The 19,310-nt window shown below is 43.4% G+C and overlaps 1 long non-coding RNA gene across 2 annotated transcripts; it reads right to left on the bottom strand.

Annotated features, from left to right (window-relative positions):
• Positions 1-14: 14 nt before the first annotated feature.
• On the bottom strand, positions 15-19,124 carry LOC123380210. Of its 2 annotated transcripts, XR_006585753.1 has the most exons (4): positions 17,059-19,124; positions 7,964-8,092; positions 3,353-3,554; positions 15-2,131 (listed from the first exon to the last, which is right to left on the bottom strand). It is a non-coding gene; the product is annotated as an uncharacterized LOC123380210 (long non-coding RNA). The 2 variants fall into 2 exon arrangements; XR_006585752.1 differs by lacking the exon at positions 17,059-19,124 and having other exon boundaries at positions 7,964-8,267.
• Positions 19,125-19,310: the final 186 nt, after the last annotated feature.

Here is a 19,310-nt window from a genome sequence, read left to right on the forward strand (position 1 = left end):
CCTGCTCACACTCTGTCTCCCTCTCTCTCTCAAAAATAAATAAACATTTAAAAAAAAAGTTTTTTTTTAATGCAGGTACCCGGCTCACGGCCTGCAAGGACTCAGTGGGTCCCAGACTCAGTGGGTCTGGGATATAACTCAGGAATCTGCATAGAAACTACAACTCTGGTCATTGTCATGCAGATGATAAATTATTAAGGACACGGGTTAGAAGGAAAGTATTCTGGAAGGAGAAAAAGTTTCATCCCTGAGCGCCTCCAGAAAAGTAATGGGTCTGGTTGGGTGATGCCATCCTGGGACATCTCTTCAAGGGCATTCTGAAACATCCTCTAAAAAGATCACAACTTGCTTTAATTTAAAAGAGAAAGGTGTAACACATATCCTTTCTTTCCTGTGGTGGTAGATCTCTCACACACGCGCCCATACACACATCATCAACCAAAGTGTTTTCGCTCCTGAAAAATCTACAAACTAAAGAAAACACCCTTGAGCGCAATCTGAGAAACCATCCGCTTCTTCTAAAACTCCTTTTCCCTTCAAGGAAATTCAGAGGTTCTCTATATCATAGAAACAGACAAACAAACAAAATAAAACTAGAAAATAGAAGTTGGAAATACTGATGCTCAAGAAGAGCAAGGAGGAGGAGTGCAGGTGCCAGCATCTAGAAGCAGAAAAGAGCCGAATTCACCCACAGGACGACCTCGCGGGACAGAAGGGAGGGCCGGAACAGAGCTGGACTCCAGGACAGCACTGGCGTGACAAGTTCCTGCAGCTTGACAATTCAGAGACTCAGAATGTATCTTTCCGCATAACAACTAATTTCAAAGTCAATGGTGTACTCCTTGAAGACAGCCTGGAAACCTGGAAACTTCGAGACAAACGGCCTGTTAGCTTAGAGGAGCTCAGTGGTTTAAATCCTCCATTTATCATGCCTGCATGAAAGGATTCCTCTGTAAACAGAGGAGCAAGACCACACCGCCTTGTATCAAGATCTGCTCAGCATTATTTTCCACTGGGCATGTGGTTTCTTCACGATTTCACACACACACTGTGCACACAGCGGAAGCCTTTTTTTTGACAGGCTCCTGGGCTTAGCCTTTTTGTCCTACCTTGGGAAGCTTAAAGCCACAGACTCTGCATCTACAGGACCAACGGGTCAGACCTCCATCTCTCCCCGAGCCCACCATCAATATCTCTCCCCTTCCCACCCTGCCACCATCAGCGTCTTTGTTCTTGGACCCCTCGGCATAAACAAAGGTACTTGCTTTTTGCTTCCTTAACATAAATATGGTTTTAAAAAATTAAGTGGTAATTGTATTAAGCATCTTATGACAATTATATAACACGAGACTCAAATCATTTCTGTTGACTCCCAACCATTAGGCTCATGGCAAAGGCCTTGTGACTGTATGCTGGATACGGGTGACTTGTCACAAATGTCGGGAGGGAAGAGAAGATACCACATTCAGAACAGGCTAGTTTATGCTGTGGCAACAAACACTACTCAAATCTCAAAGGCCAAGAAAAGGCCTCTTTCTCACTCCAGCACATCTTCGTCACATGTAGCCACACACGTGGGAGAGGGGAGCACAATCTCGCACCAGCAATTACATGCTTGGTCTGGTGGGGACACACATCACGTCCGTTCACATCTTCCTGCCCAGAATAGGTCATGTGGCCCAACCCTAGTCACCCAAATAACAAGGGGGTCAGGAAGTAAAATCCTCCCCCGTGCATGGAAGTCAAAGAGTCAGAAAGATCTGGATAATAGCACTATGACCACCAAGAGAGGAGAAAGGAAGGGAGAAGAATCCAGCAACTGACTAATGAGGAAGACACACTGAAAAATCTCACCTATCATCACTGACTGCACCCTGGTCCTGATTCAGCAGCAGGTCCTGCTGCCTATAAAATCTTGCCAGTTTTGTAATCTCAAAACAATAACAAAGATTTGTATCTAATTATGTAAGTTTTTTAATGTTTTCATTGGCCATGCATGAAATAGGCATTCTCAAACATTACTTTTGGTAGCAAAATTAATCAGGTCTTTCTGGAATATTGCTGGTTATGTGTAGAAAGAATAAAAGTTTCATTACCTTTGGCCCTGTAATTCTACATCTAGAAATGAATCCTAAGGAAAGAAGCAGAAATGCAGATAAAGATACATGTAAGAGGATACTTTCTTAAGAGCATTACTATTAATATTCCAAACTGGAAGTAGCATAAATGCCCAATAAAAGAAGATTGGTCAAATAAATTCTGCTGCATCTATACGCTAGAATAGTCTATAGCTATTAGATGAAATGGCTCAGCAGACTGGTGTGTCAATACAATGGACTATCACATTGACATTAAGAATAACAATTATAGGGGGCACCTGGGTGGTTCAGTCGGTTAAGCGCCTGACTTCGGCTCAGGTCATGATCTCACGGTTCCTGGGTTCGAGCCCTGCATCAGGCTCTGTGCTGACAGGTCAGAGCCTGGAGCCTGCTTCAGATCTGTGTCTCCCTCTCTCTCTGTCCCTCTCCTGCCTGTGCTTGCTCTCTCTCTCAAAAGTAAATAAACGTTAAAAAAAAAAATAAAGAACAATTATAGGGGCACCTGAATGGCTCAGTCAGTTCAACGTCTGACTCTTGGTTTAAGCTCAGGTCATGATCTCGTGGTTCATGAGTTTGAGCCCTGAATCAGGCCCTGCACACTGACAGCATGGAGCCTGCTTGGGATTCTCTCTCTCCCTTTCTCTCTGCCCCTCCCTACTTGTGCTCACCCTCCCTCTCTCTCTCTCTCTGTCTCTCAAAATAAATAAACTTAAAAAAAAAAAGAATCACAATTATGAGCATGATCTATAAATATGAAAATAACTACATGAAGTAATGATAACAGGACAAAATAGAACTCAATAATATACACATTAAAATTATATATGAAATAAATAAAGTCTATATTAAATTTAGAAGGGACTGGCGCATATAACATGATGTTTCAGGAGTTTGAGTTTTTCTGGTGATTTCAAATCTGTTCAATGCTTGTTTAGTTGATGAAGGAGAAAAACAAGCAGGGCAAGGAGAAAAGGGAGAGTGAGAAGGAAATAAAAAAGGAGAGAAAGAAGGACGAAAGGGAGACGGAAGAAACAGACAGTGGAAGTAGAAGGGGCGCAGAGGCAGAGAGGATTGAGAAGGCTGGCTGCAGTCAGCATCCTGTGCTCGATCCTTGGCAAAGTCCTGAGGCGGTTCCTTCTCTGCGAGCTACACAAGCACAGTGTGACGTTGGTCCATCTAAAGTATGCTTGCTATTCACTAAATACACGGAAAGTGTAAAAAAAAGACCCTCGATGCCTCTACATCGCACTCACAGACAGTTGTCACATAGGAGAAGGAGCTTTGGCATCGAAGCAGTGTAGCCACCTCGAAGGTCCACCAACTACCCAGTGAGCTGGCTGGGTGTTTCTGGGGTAAATGGTGCTTGATCTGGCCAATTCCCAGTTGGTGGTGTTGATGAGCAAGGCTGAGTGGCAAGTCTGGGTCTGGGCTTGGTCTAATTCCTTGTGCCCCATCCTTAAAGACAAAACAGAGGACCTAGAAGTTAGTATTAGAAGTTCTCAAACAAGCAAGCAATGTTTTGCAACTCAGTAGGCTACAAACCATGAGATACCATCACACATCTAGCAGAATGGGCACGATTTAAGACTGACATTGTTGGGGCACCTGGGTGGCTCAGTTGTTGAGCGTCTGACTCTTGATTTTGGCTCATGTCATGATCCCAGGGGCATGGGATCAAGCCCCACGTGGGCTCCGCACTGAGCGTGGAATCTGCTGGAGATTCTCTGTATTCCTCCGCCCCTCACCCCTGCTTGCACTCTCTCTCTCTCTCTCTCTCTCTCTCTCTTCCTCTCTGTCTCTAAAATGTTAAAAAAAAAAAAAAAAAAAAAAAAGACTGACAGTGTCAAGTATTGGTAATGGGATGATGAACGGGAACGCTCAAACACTGCTGGTAGAAAATGGTACAGCTATTCTTGAAGACGGCTTGACTGCTTTTAGTGTAATTCCACTCCTACATTTGTACTTGAAAGAAATACATGTGGGGGCACCTGGGTGGCTCTGTTGGTTGAGCGTCGGACTTCTGCTCAGGTCATGATCTCACGGTTCGTGAGCTCAAGCCCCGCATTGGGCTCTGTGCTGACAGCTCAGAGCCTGGAGCCTGCTTCAGGTTCTGTGCCAACCTCTCTCTGCCCCTCCCCCACTCGTGCGCTGTCTCTCTCTCTCTCTCTCTCTCTCTCTCTCAAAAACTAAACAAACATTAAGAAAAAATTAAAAAGGGGCACCTGGGTGGCTCAGTCGGTTAAGCGGCCGACTTCAGCTCAGGTCATGATCTCGCAGTCCGTGAGTTCGAGCCCCGCATCGGGCTCTGTGCTGACAGCTCAGAGCCTGGAGCCTGTTTCAGATTCTGTGTCTCCCTCTCTCTCTGCTCCTCCCCCGTTCATGCTCTGTCTCTCTCTGTCTCAAAAATAAATGTTTAAAAAAAATTTTAAAAAAAAGAAATACATGCGTATACCCACAGAAAGACCTGCACGAGAATGTTCACGGTGACATCATTCATAATAACTCACATTTGTTCCATCCATCTCCTTTCTCTGGGATGATGGACTGCCCAAGGCAACGGTTTTCTCATGGTAGAGCCTCTCGGCACAAAAAAGCAGAGGACACTTGTCATGCCTGTTGAAGTCTCACCTAGATCTAACATAGGGCCACTTCTGTCCTTTTTCTTTGGCCACAGCAAGACCTGTGGCGAAGCATTCACCGAGCATTTACCGCAGGTCTGACTCTCCTCGTGCATTTTCATCTTTCCAACAATGCAAGGAGGTGGGCACAAGTATTATCCCCCTTTATAGCTGAAGAAACCAAGACTTGGGAAATTAAACAATTTTTCCAAGTTACAAGACTAGTAAATGGCAAGGATTTGAGTGCAGAGAACCAGACCTAGAAGCTCCTCACCCTGAACCATTAGCAGATCCCAGATGCGGCTTGTTCTCGACTTGCCCAGCTATCACTAAAGCCTGCGGAGTGAGCTGGAGCATACATTTTTAAGTGGCTTGAAAAAAATCACTTAACCTGTCTCGCTTTCAATTCCTCCTCATGTAAAATGAGAATTATATTGGATCTCTAAGCTCATTCCAGGTATAAATTTAACGCCAAGATTCTGTGAGCCCGGTGGAACATTTACAACAGCTGTGAACGGATAATTTGCTAATCACTGAAAGCGGGCCTGCAAACTACCAGATTTCAGCATGAGCAACTGTATTGTGGGAGGACACAGTGAGATGGTGAAATCTCCTTATGTAGAATGGATACCAATTTAATTCCCATTTTTTTAAATATTGAATTTTGGGTTGTGGGTGATCCTAAAAGCACTAGAAAAAAGTAATTCGTTGTAAAATTAGATCAATTCCTCTGTTAATGCAGGATTTTGTCTCAGTTTCCATGGAAGTATAGTTAGGCTTCTGTCTTATCCTCTACACCTTCTCCATGAGAGAAAAAAGCAGAGTGGGGTCGATACCCAGGAGGGGGGCCTCTGGGTGTTCATTCAGACAAATCCCATTCCAATAAGAGCAAGAATAAGTGCTAAAATTGCCTCACATCTATTGTTTCTTAAAATAACCTAACATTTTCTGAGGATTTTTTTAAACATACTTCTCCGGTCTCCCTAAATGGACTTACAGACTCAGAAAACAGAGAGAGCTTCTTCTTGTTTGCATCTCCATGATCACTTGGTACTGTACTGTCATAAAACAGGATGGATGGATGGATGGACGGACAGATGAACAGATGGACACATGGATGGATGGACAGGTGAACACATACAGTATCTCTGTTAGGAATGCTCTTTCCATCCCACTCTACACCTTTCTCCTAATTAATTCCTAGTCACATGCTGGTTATCAGCTCAAACATTGCTTCCTCAAAGAAGCCTTCCCTGATCGCCCAGTCAAGGGGGGCAGGTTCCTTCATTTTCCTTTCACAGTGCGGTGTTCCCTTCTTCAGAGCACTGATGATCCGTGTGTAGTTATTCACTCATCATAGAATCAGATGTTTCATGTTGATCTCCTCATCAAGGCTTTAAGTTCCATGAGGGCAGGAACAATGTGTATATATATACACAAATACACACATACACACATATATGAACAAACAGATGGAGAGGTGAATGTGTGCATAGCGGGCTATGAGCTTGGAACTGGATTATGAAGACATTTCTACTGTAATCCTAGAATTGCAGTATTTAGGAAAAGGAGAAATCAAGGTTAAACGCTACTCAGTTTTGAGGGACCTTTGGTTCAACCTCCCACATAATGTAGGAATCTGCATTGTAATGAGATTTGACCTCTATGAACAGAGTGTATTACTTGGGTAAGGCTTTCTTTTTGGAGTAGATATTTTTAATTCCTTGGAAAATGTTGCTCTGGTACCCCGAAACCCTGAGATGTTTAATTTAGTTTACATTAGTGTACATTTTATTCTAAAGGGTTATTTTAGTCATGCTTTTTCAATTAACCAATTAATCAATTTATAGGTCTACCTAGCTTAATCAATGCAACAGGTATATGTGTGCATGTGTGTGTGTATAGAAATTCACATATATAAATTATGTGGAAGTCATATTTTCGTCAGCGAAATCATTTGAAGTACACTGAAATATTTTCTTCTGGAAGATGAAAAATATTTTAAACTTGAAAATATTTAACCCCTAATTGTGTTTTGTGACCCCAGATTTTTTTTAAATATTTGTTTGTTTATTTTGAGGGGACAGGGGCAGAGAGAGAGGGAGACAGAGAATCCCAGGCAGGGCTTGAACCCATGAACCATGAGATCATGACCTGAGCTGAAATCAGGAGTCAGACGATTAACCAACTGAGCCACCCAGGTGCCCTGTGGCCCAGATTTTTAATCTGAGCTTCCTGAAAATGAGATACACCTACAAAGGTGCCTCCAGTACCAGATTTTACATTAAAAAGATTCCTCAGAAACATGACTATGGAGCATTTTATCATAATATAGAATAATATACGGGCACTGAACAGGTCCTCCCTAGTATGTTCCAGAAGCCATATAGAGAGGACCATCAGATTCCTCCCCTTTCTGCAGGTTGATGTGGAGATTCTGCCCTCATGCAGTCTCAACTCATAGCCTGACCCTGCCAGCTAACTACAGTGGTCTTGGTGCCATTGTACCGGACAGCTGGCATGGCACCTGGAGGATTCATCTCAGATTGTTCTTAGGGAATTAGCTCATCAGCCATTCCCCAACCTGATGCCAGCCACACACTTGTAAGAAGAAAGGAAAATAATGTGGCAGGCTCCAGTAGTTGCTCTCTCATCTTCTTTGCTAGCAGAATCCTCACTGGTCAGGTGGCATTGTATCCAATAGCAAAAGCTGACTCGTGGTTTATACAACAGGAACATCAATCCTCTTCCCCTTTGCCAGTGATGTGGCTAGGATGGCCATGTGAACCACTTCTGCTCAATGAGATGTGAAGAGAAGGCTGCTGAGGGAAGTGCTAGGAGAAACTTTCCCCCTTGATAAAATGAGAGAGGGCTATGAGAAAAATCCCTTGTCTCCCCATTCCTCCCTCTTGATTTTTATTTGGGACACTGCCATGTGAGGACAAGACTTTTGGGGTTGTGACATCCATCTTGCGCTGTGAAAGGAGGTATCACCAATACATGGATACCAGCAGAATGTAGAGAGCAAACATCAGGTCTTGAATGATATCATGGAGCCACAGCACAAATCCTGGGACCTTGTACATTCAGGTAAATGAACATTAAATTTCTTTATGGTTTAAGCCATTGTTACTTCAGTTCTCAGCTACTTGCAACCAAATGCATTCCTGATACAGATAATAATGTAGTGAATGCCTTACATCAGCATGTCACTTCACATTCTTCAAAAGCTGTCACATCCATTACCTCATTTATTCCTGCCAACAGTCCTGAGATTGAGTTTAGGAAGTCAGACTCCAAAGCCCCTCACACTGAATGGGGGGAGTCAGAAGATCCTAGATCCTTGTTCTCAATTTGAATGGCCATCACAAAAACCTGTGGAGTGAGTTGGGGAAGAGATAGGGGAACTACTATTACTTCTCATTTTAGAAATATAGAAATTAAGATTTAGAAAGAATTAGTCTTCTGCAAAGAAAGAAAGAAAGAAAGATGGAAAATAGTATGGAGGTTCCTTAAAAAATTAAAAATAGAATACCCTACGACCCAGCAATTGCACCACGAGGTATTTATCCAAGGGATACAGGTGTGCTGTTTCAAAGGGGCACACACACCCCAATGTTTATAGCAGCACTATCAACAATAGCCAAAGTATGGAAAAAGCCCAAATGTCCATCGATGGAGGAATGGATAAAGAAGATGTGGTATATATACAATGGAGTATTACTCGGCAGTCAACAAGAATGAAATCTTGCCATTTGCAACTATGTGGATAGAACCAGAGGGTATTATACTAAGCGAAATTAGTCAGAGAAAGACAAATAACATATGACTTCATCTGAGGACTTTAAGACACAGAACAGGTAAATACAAGGGAAGGGAAGCAAAAATAATATAAAAACAGGGAGGGGGACAAAACATAAGAAACTCTTAAGTATGGAGAGCAGAGAGTTACTGGAGAGGTTGTGGAAGGAGGGATGGGCTAAATGGGTAAGGGGCACTAAGGAATCTACCCCTGAAATCCTTGTTGCGCTATATGCTAAAATTAAATTAAATTAAATTAAATTAAATTAAATTTAAAAAAGGAAAGAAAGAAAGAAAGAAAGAAAGAAAGAAAGAAAGAGAAAAGGAAAGGAAAGAAAAAGAAAACAAGAAAAAAGAAAAAGGACTAAAACTGATTCTAGACTCTGCCTTAGTCCAAGGGATAGCAAACTATGGGCCATGGGCCAGATATATGGCCAGCAAATAAAGAGGGTTTTTTGTTTTGTTTTGTTTTGTTTTGTTTTGTTTTTGCATTTTTAAATGGCTGGGGAAAAAACTGGGAGAACAGTAATATTTCCTGACACGGGAAAATCATGTGAAATTCACATTTTCATGTCCCCAGTAAAGTTTTATTGAAACACAGCCCATTCGTTTCCATGCTGTCTATGACTGTTTTAATGGTACAATTGCAGAGCTGCACCGTTGTGACGGGCTATATGGCCCACAAAGCCTAAAATATTTACTACCTGGCCCTTTTACAGAAAAAGTATGCCGACCTCCCATGCTAGCCCTATCGAGCCGACTCAAGAAAACTCATGTCCCAATAAAAACCACATAGGGTGGTCAGGACACCATATTTTACACACTAGCATAGTGATCTGAGGTTTTGTTTGCTGTTCGTCATTTTTTTCATCATCTGAGTGTAACCTACTGACAGCCTCATAATCCCCAGACTACCCAGATAGGAGCAGGGCAACGTCTTGACTAACTGCTAATTAATCAGTCTGGCTTAAATTCTCCCCTCAGTAAACACCAGAACACATCTGTTTGAAACAATGTTTTGATGAAACAGCCCCTCCATCATAAAGAAAAAACTAACATCCCAGGCATGCCACACTGCAGCAGTTTTTTCTGAGAGTGGCCATCACATGAATGTAAATGAATCATGCAAAATCTGGTGTAAAACATACAAAAGACTTCCTCTACAGAGAGATTATTGGCAACCATATTATGCAAACCAAGATTATAGGAGCCAGAAAAAGCAGATATAAAACAAATACATCATTTCACTTAATTTTTTTGTTTTGATCATTGTAACATAATATTTAATGAGCATTCTATTTTACTGGATGAGGAAGTACACATACAAACGTAGAATATGGTACCTAGTATATGTTTTGTACATTCTATAAATCATAGGGAAGAATACTTGAGGAGGAGAGAATATTTTTAAACCACTTAATTGTTAAGATATTTCTTAAAAGTATGCATTTTTAGCACATAAATGCTAGGAATCGGCAGTCTACGGAAATTCATCTGAAAATAAATTTTTTTTGATTTTTGCGGCTTTGGTTTAAACCACTTCATAGAACCCCCAAAACATGCCTCGAAAGACACAATGCCAGCTTTATTCCAGCCAACATGGTTATGCCAACATGGTTTTGCATTGTTCTAAAGCAGATGCAACATGCTAGTCTATAAAGATTCCTTTAAGAATTTTTATTAAAATTATACCCATCCCACTATCATATCAAATAGAGGCATGGGTTCTCTATGACAAAAGGTTCTTTATAGGGCTTTAGAACTCCTGGCTCCCTGTCACCCAGACAGAGAACTCCATGTTTTGAGTTTATCTGCTCCCCCTGCTGCCTGGTTCCGTGGTAATTACCAGGCTCCTGGAGCTGGGCTGACATGTGATAGAAGAAGTACACAAGCTAAGAAGTAAACACAAACAGCTGCGTTAATTCCAGCAGCGTTCAAACCTTAAGGCTGAAGGAAAGTTGCTGAATTAAAAAGGAACAAACCCAGGGGGAAATAGCTCTCCCAACATTCTAGAAAAGAACCTAAGGGCTGTAACAGTAGGCCCAACCAGTCAAAAGAAAGGGGATTGTAAAATGTGCAGACTTTTACAATATGATGGTTGAAAATTCTCTTTCTTTCCTAGACAAAAGCTGTATTTTAATAATTGCGCATTGCACGTTCTCTGGAAGAACTGATATGAATTCGGTAATTGTGTTACCAGGGGAATGGATGGCTTGAAGATGGCATGTGAGAATCGCTTATCACTGAAATTACCTTTGCACCTTTTGAAAGGTATAATGTGGGCATGTATAATCTAGTCAAGTAACTGCATTAATTAATTTTTAAGATTACATATTACATACCAAACATATGTTGTAAATAGACCAAAGTTATTAAAAGCATACAATGCAAGTTATGACTTCTAAAGAAATTCTCCACTTTCCATCATTTAATACCATTTATGTGCTTGGTATTAAGGATGCAAAAGCAAAAGATGTGATTCCTGCCCCTGCAGAACATTTGGTCTAACAAAGCACGATATGCATACAAGCAATCGCATATAGTACAAGGTGCAGTGGGAACAGAGGAAGGATGCCCGGCAAACAAACACAGACATCCCCAAATGTATCTTACCACCTCCTAGCAGTCACCTGGAGACACCATTCACTTTTTCCAGAAATGCTGTTATGGAGTTCCTCTTTTGGAATCAGTTTACAAGCTGTATTAGTCATCGATGGCCATGACAATGCTGTGTAACAACCACAAAATCCCAGTAGCATAAAACAAGAAGCATTTATGGCTCATCTATCAGGAGTGGTCAGTGAGGCATCTCTGCTGATCTGTACTAAGCTCACTTACACATCTAGGGGTGGAGGTGTGAGCTAACTCTCAACAGATCTGAGCTGACCTTGGCTGTGATGAATGGAGCAAAACTACCTGGACCACCAGTCTCTCACCCTTCCTCAGGCTAGCCCAAGCATGTTCTTATGGTAATGGCAGAGTCTCAAAGAGTCGGTCGTGGGGGAGGGTGCCTGGGTGGCTCAGTCAGTTACGCGTCTGACTCTTGATTTCAGCTCAGGTCATGATCTCATGGTTTGTGAGTTCAAGCCCCGCATCGGGCTCTGTGCTGACAGTGTGGATGGAGCCTGCTTGGGATTCTCTCTCTCTCTCTCTCTCTGTCTCTCTCTCTCTCTCTCACTCATCCTCTCTCTCTGCCCCTCCCCCCTCTCAAGAATAAAGACAAAACTTAAAAATTAAAAAAAAAAATAGTAAGTGGGAACATGTCAGCCTTTGGGGTCCTAAGCTCAAAAGTGGCAAATGCTTACTACCATTGCATTTTGCTGGCCAAAACGAGTCACAATGCCAGTTCAGATTCAAGGGATGTGGAAGTGGATACCACCTTGTTAGTAAGAGCATTTGCAAAGTCACATGACAAAGGGCTTGGGTACAGAAAATGAAGATGAAGAATTGAGGCCCTCCCTGCAATTTACTCCCAAGCCATACGAGAAGCAGCCTTCTCTTGGTTTTAACCCACCTCTTTCACTAGAATTTATTTCAGATGGCTTGGTCTTTGCCCAAAATTAAACCCATCTTCAAAATCCAGAAAACTACCACCACCAAATATGGGGGTGCCATCTCATGTCTTTTCATGTCCTTTGACAACTGCCAACACAAGTCCTTACGAAGCAAGGTGTCTTCACAACTATTTGTTGGATGAATGAAGAAATATATTTATGTGTCAGAAAGGTGTTTTTGAGCAATAGCTGCATATTAGGATACATGGATAGTCTCCTTGGGTGGCCATTTTAAAACAGATGACATATTCTAATATACAAGTGCTCCTGTGTTTGTATAAAAAATTAACCCACTATATTTAGGTCATATTCCTACTATTCAACATTGTAAAGCAGATATTTTATTACATTTACCTACCTTACTTTTCACCTTTTGTTTTTACTTTCTAAAATGCACTTCCTAAACTTTCACCCATTATTTTTCAAATAGTGAAGTCATTCTACAAATATGCTATTCCCTCACCTCGTGTTGGGCCTATTATGGACTGATCTTTCATTGGCTAGAGAATAACTCTGGAAAGGATAACAATGGCCTACCTTACAGGATTGTTCTGGGAAGCTGCATGATGGGTCCCGTAAAGAATGGTCTGCAAATGTGCTTTTTTGTAATATTAATTCTTTGCATTTCTAGAGCTGACTTTCTCTCAAAGAACTCCAAGCGCCTCGGCCCCACATACAGCAGGCAGGCCAGATCCTCTTGGAGTGTAAATTATGCCCCAGGAGTAAGTGAATTACTTGGAGGGAGGCATTAACTCTTTCAGGTCACTTAGAGCACTGCAGGAGGGCAGTAATTTGCCAAATAGCACCCCAGTGGCCAGAAAGTATACATGCAACATAAATTATTCCCAGGGAGTAATTTATGAACTCAGAATATCTGGTTTATTATCTCATCTCTTCACACACTGTCCAGTGAGAGAGGAGTAAGAAGAGAAAATTAGGCAAAGCTAAGGATGCTAGAAGTTTCCCACAGCTTGTCTGGGGCAGAGGTCCAACTTGAATTGCCTAATCATTGGCATAACTTCCTCCTTATTCCTGGCTTCAGGATTTGGGGCCCTCACCTGGACATTTCTGCTAATCAGGGGTGGGGACTAGCGTGGCACCTGCCCCGCAAAATAAGAAGGCCCAGCTGCTTTATCCTGGTCTCGGCTCTGCTACTGACTCATGAGGGATATTTGGGTGGTTGCCTGAAATGTCTAAAGACCACAAAATTCACACTTACAGTTACTACTTGCGTCTCATAAACCCATACTGATAAGGATTCATTAGTTAGTTCATTCATTTTCTCACACTGCGAAAATATGGGAGCCAATAACGGTAGAGAAGAGAGTCTGTCATATTGCTTTGTTGCCAGAGTTAGAAGTGGTCAAACAGCTCATCTATTTTAGGTAAGAGGAGGGACTGAATTCAATCTACATTGAAGTCTGTATTATGCAATTCATACATGGCAAATATGCCCTTGGAATATTTTGGCTTGAAGGTCCAAATATGGAGTTTTTGTCCCAAAGTCAACTATCTTCTATGGCAGTATCTTTAACCATCACCTGTGTTTTCCATTCTTTAGGAAAGCAGCAGGGACTAGGTGGCTTACAAAAGAATTCGGATACAGGTATCTTGATTCCCCACTCAAATCTCTCTCTGTCTGTCTCTCTCTTACGCACAAGCACACACAATATATCTCTGTGCCTCTCTGATGAGATCCTGGGTAGCCGCTGTCTGAAAGCTAATCAGGAATAAAATGTTTTTTTAAGGAGGGGGGAAGAAACCTAGTTAGGGTTCTGCTCTGCCCGGGAGCTCTGCTGTGCTCTAAAAGGCAACAATCGACCTCCTTTCAAAGTTCTGTTTCCATTCAGCCTGACATCAACCTCTGCCACCAATAAAGATTCCAACTGATTTCTCCATATGTTGACTCCTTTCTGGCCTCAGTGAAATATACTAAATCATAATTTGAAAGAACAGTGACACAACATACTCCCATGAGCCCTCCTGTGCTGCCACCATGCATGCCCGTGACCACACACGCATACCAGTGAAATAATTTTATCCCACGTTTTTCTCAGAGGGTAGGGGTATGTCACTCACTCAAAGAGTGGTCTTGGATGAGTCACTGAACTACTCTCTGCCTCAATTTTCTGGTAAAATGAGGAGACTGGACTAGAAGCCTCGGGTCCCTTTTCATCTTCGGTATTTCATACCTCTAGAGCTGATATATCTTCCAAGTTACAACTTCAGCCAAAGCTGAAGCCAGCAAACTATAGCCCTCAGGTGAAATCCTGCCCACTGCCAGCTTCTGGATGATCTATGAGCTAAGAATGACTTTTACATTCTTAAATGGTTGAGGGAAAAATCAAAAGAATAGTATTTCATGACAGGTGAGAATTATATAAAATTCAAATTTCAGTGTCTATAAAAAGTTTTATGGGAACACAGCTCTGCACATTCATTTACATATTATCAGTGGCTGCTTTTGTAATATAAGGGTAGAGTTGAGTGATGGCAACAGAAACAGTATGTTGGCCTACAAAGCCAAAACTAGTTACTATCTTTACAGAAAACGCTTGCCCTTTACAGAAAAAGTTTGCCCATCCCAGATCTAAGCCATGAGACCCTCTGCATAGCAGCAAAGTCTGCCAATAACCCTCTTACCTGAGTGAAGTTTTATTTCTGGAAAAGAGGAGTCTCGTCAAGTAATCTCAAGAACCACAAACAAAATTAGTGGATAATTAGACAATCTGATCCTTATAAAAGAAACTCTTGATAACTCTACCATGTCAATGTCAGAACTGATTTCTTATGAGAAACAATTTACCCCCCAAAATTTGTCTTTTCCTACTACTTTGCAAAGGGGCCGTTATAGCCCATTTTTCCCCTTTTTCTTTTTTTTTTTCTTTTCTCTTTTTATAAGTGGTCTGAAGGATAGCAAATTTATCTTTTCTTTATGAGTAATAGTATCATCGGTGAAAGTGACTGCTAAAGAGCAAGCAAGCATGAAACAAATCCCTCCCCAATAAAGTGGTGACTTTGAAAAGGAAATTGCCCTGCTCAAGTGATGGATTCTGTTTCAGCCATCATGACCCATGTTATGAGGGAGTCCTGGGACCCGGGTCCTGGCCCTTATAGGCAAAGCAGCTGCAAAGCCCCACTGGGAGCTCCCTGAGGAGGATCTGTGAATGGCCAAAGGCTGACCCTCTGCTCCTACCGCCCCTGTGGGCTGCAGTGTTAAGCGCTGAGTCTCCAGAGACCCCTTCCACCTAGCCTGGAATGCTCCCCTCACCCCCCCCCCCCACTTACTTTCCCCAAGAAAGGCCTAGTTTGAGTTCCAAATATGGTAATAGTCGTGGCCCACAGCCTCATGATATCCTATATTACTTTTTGTCATCTTATGTTTGTGCTTTCTCTTCCCTGGGACTAGAAGATCCTCGAGCACAGAGAGCACCCATCATTTAAACATCTTCCAGTTAGAGACCTACAATAAATTCCAACAGGATGAAATGGGAAATGAGTAGCGTGTTGAACCTTTCTTCTCAAACAGAAGATGAGATGCTTGAACAAATCTTGCTTCTCTCTTTCCGATTCTTGGACAGGGTTTTCCAGATGAAATGCTGAGATCTAGGGCCAATGGAAGGATTTTTAACAGTGTGGTGTTACTTTATGAGGGGACAATCTACCTCCTCAGAGCAAAAATGGGGCTGCAGATTGTTCTTTTCTGGGTTTTGTTAAGGAACAGTTTCAAATCAAACTTTTGTTGGTTCCTCAGAAAAGGAGAAGATGGAGCCATGAGCCAGGGAGGGGTCCCTACTTTCAGCATTTGGTGGCTTTGAGATTGTGACATCAGGCCATCTTCTTGTCCCTGAGACATCAAATGCTTGCTTCATGGAAGAACTTTGTTTTTCATTGTAAAGATCGGAGTCTGAGGAGATTTTTGTCAATACCAATTATGGTACATTTAAATATTGAGCTTTGTAAGAAGATTTTGACAATTTTCCACCTTTTCCTCTCTTCTGCAGTCATCTGAATGTTGCAATCATGCAAATAAATGTTTCTTCAAAACTAGAAGTATTTACTTTAACTCTGGATTCAATTTTATATTTTCCTTTATACTACAGTTGCCAGATAATTAGTAGTATTCCAAAAGGAATTTAATATTTTAGAAGTGTCTTAGTCCTGGAAGTTTCTAGGGCTATCAAACTAGGTAAGTCTCCCAGTTTTGCTCTGAGAAAGAATCATAAAATGATTATAATCGTTGAAAAAAAAATAAAGCTAATTGATACTTCAACCCCAGCTGTGCTTAGAACAACTAGGGTACATGTTACAAATTGCTGACCTCTGGGCTCCACTGCCCCCAAGAAAGTCTCATTTAATTGCCCGAGAATAGGCCCAAGGCACAGGTATGTTTTCATAATCTCCCCAGGGTTTGACTGGCAGTGAGAAGATCAGACACAAGCACCTCATACACACCTCTATTTGAGCATTTAGCACTCTATGCTGTGACTGCTTGTGTGCTGGTGTGCTTCCTCTCCTTACAGATGCTAAGCGGAGGGAGACCCAGGAGTTGTATCTCACTCATTTTGAGTCTCGTAGTAGACAGAGGTTTGTTAAATTCCAAGAGCCTACTGTTAACACAATTCCTTCTGCAGGCACAGGTCCAGTGGAAAGAAGGCAAGGAGGAACCCCAGGAAGTTTCTAAAGCAAAGGTGGCCAGGCCTAGTCAGTACCACGTGACCCCAACAACTTGGACATAGGTAACTAGCCCAGGAATAAGCACCTGACCGAGGTCTGCTGATCCACAGGGTGTCCAGCAACCCAAAGGAGGCCTGATACAAATGCTGAGTCCAACTCTAGCACGTGGTTAGTGCCCGGTGCGGCCAATTAGATTCTTTCACTAAAGGAGTTAAAACGTGAGATCAACAGAAAGCTGAGCAGTTGGTCGCAGGATCAGAAGCCAAGAGACAACTAAAGAAAAACAGAGAGAGAGAGGAACTGAATCACCTTGGCGGCTAAGCCTGCTGGTAGGGATCGCAGATGCCTGCTGCTCAGGGGGCAGCGAGATAACCCAGTCACAGAGCCGTATCCTGAATGACCTTCCAGTTCCTGAACTTCAATCCAGTTTTCGTGAGGCCTGGCTGGGTGGCCTTTCCGGAAGGCTTTTCGGAGACACGTGGCTGAGTGGTGGAGATTCCGGTCAGCCTTCCTTCCACAGCAAACTCCCATTACTTAGGGTAAACTCAGTGCTATCTGTTCTCTGTAACCCCAAAAAGCCCAGCCAGCACATTCCCAGGGTCTAGCACAGTAACAAATGCTAAATCATTGCAGGTGCCTGGACAGCATGATCATCCCCAGTGAAAAACCTTCTGAAAATGAAGATATCGTTCATGGTAGGAACACTGACTAGGGTCGCCTTCAAATTCCAAAAACAATGCTAAGCTACGACACATCTTATTAAGCTTATTCTGACCTCCCATTCCCAAGCCCATGCACATTTCTACCATAAACCTATCAAAGAAGGAAATGTCACATTCTGCAGAACTACAGTGAGCATCCAAACTTCAGCTAAGGTATGTTTGGATGACTTGATTTTCACTCCGCTTCATCTTAAATCACAGTAACATTAGTAAGAACAATTTTCCTCCCACACCAGCTTCACTGACAAACCTCCAAAGTAGCTGATCTTTGACTTTTAAGAAGTTTAATAATACATGATCTTCTCCCCACATTGCCACACATTCCCCTTGTCTATTGTCTGTATTCGCTACTTGAAGAACACATACTCCCCAACAACCGGATGAGTCACACAATTAGAGATACATGGATGTAAACTGAGCCTGTTTACCCTTTCCCTGGCCCCAGCTAATAAAATAAAAGAGGTCCCACTCAATTCGGGTCCAGTGGCTTCCGGAAAGCAGGCTCTGCATAGCAAAGACGTACCTTATTTAGTACATTATTTTAAAGGCAGAGCTAATTTCATGCCCTGTGTGAATTTATGGGGAGAGTCATGGGCAGGGTGTGTGTAAGGACTTGCCCTCTTCATGTCCTCTACAAAAGAAGGCTCCGGCTGCTTCTGGTGGTAAGCTAACCAACAAAAGGAATGCCTCAAAGGTGTCACAGAAATCGGGAATGGGAGCTGGGTCCCTGCTCTCACTGGAAACCCAGCACCCAAGGGAGTGCTCGCTTCGGTTACCCATCTGCATTTTCGAAAATCTGGATAAGAGCAGGTTTAGCCCAACCTCCCTTGACCTGTTCCTGATAAAATGATCTTACCCCTGTGGAATTGGGATTTTGAATGTATGTGCCTACCCCACGTCTGGTATTCTATTACAACAGCATGAAAATGGAGCCTAGGACTGAGGAGCCGGCCAGCCTCAGAAGCCTTCTTCGTTGCCTGCCATGTAATACATGATATGCAAAGCCTCTGACTTCAGCCAGCAGGTATTTGGAGACCGTGTTGGCCCTAGCATGGGGACTAAACTAATGTGTGTTTAGGTCAGAAAGCGAATCAGAAAAGCCACTGGAGGGCACGTCACAGAGTGAGAGCCTTATAAATTCATCCCCACTCTCAGCGTCCCCTGGCAAACACTCTGCCTCCCTCACTGGGCCGCTCCACATCTCTCCACACTCCTTCGTAGTGCTAGGAGGACTCCAGCAAGCAGCTCCTCTCGTCCCCGCTGCCTTCTGCCTCGCAGAAAAGCGAGAGGGCTAGATCCCCGGGAAGAAAGGAAAGCCTTCGACAGGCGCGAGGAAAGCCCAGTGTAGCCCTCCACCCGACGGAGCGCTCTCCCTCACAGCGCGGGGCGCGGGGGCATAGCCCGGCGCGGGCGCCGCGGTCAAGTTCAGATTGCCCCCTTCGGTTGGACTGCTCGGAGCTCCGCATTCCTCCGGATCTACCCGGCAAGGAGGAGACGCGAGCCCGGCAGCGTCTCCACGCGCTGAGCGCGCTCTCCCTGCACCCCGGGGAGGAGCGCCTCGCGTCACCCACTCGCACCCCGAGCCCTCTCCTCGGGAGCTCGGGCGCCGCCTCGCTGCTCTCCTTTCGCTCCCTCACAACCGCCTCCCCACCCCTCCCCTCCCGGGGCCCCGCGCCTCCCCTCCCCCACCCGGCCCCCCGGCCCGGGGTTCTCAAGGACCAGCCTGCGCTCCTGGCGCCCTCATGTCTTCACGGGACTCCCCGCGCCGGTTGACGTGGTGTCTCGTTCGGATTTCCAGGCCAGACCTCAGCTCCGGCGGCAGCATCAGCCCGGCCCATC

Source organism: Felis catus, chromosome A1 (genome assembly GCF_018350175.1).
Source record: "Felis catus isolate Fca126 chromosome A1, F.catus_Fca126_mat1.0, whole genome shotgun sequence".
NCBI classification, from domain to species: domain Eukaryota; kingdom Metazoa; phylum Chordata; class Mammalia; order Carnivora; family Felidae; genus Felis; species Felis catus.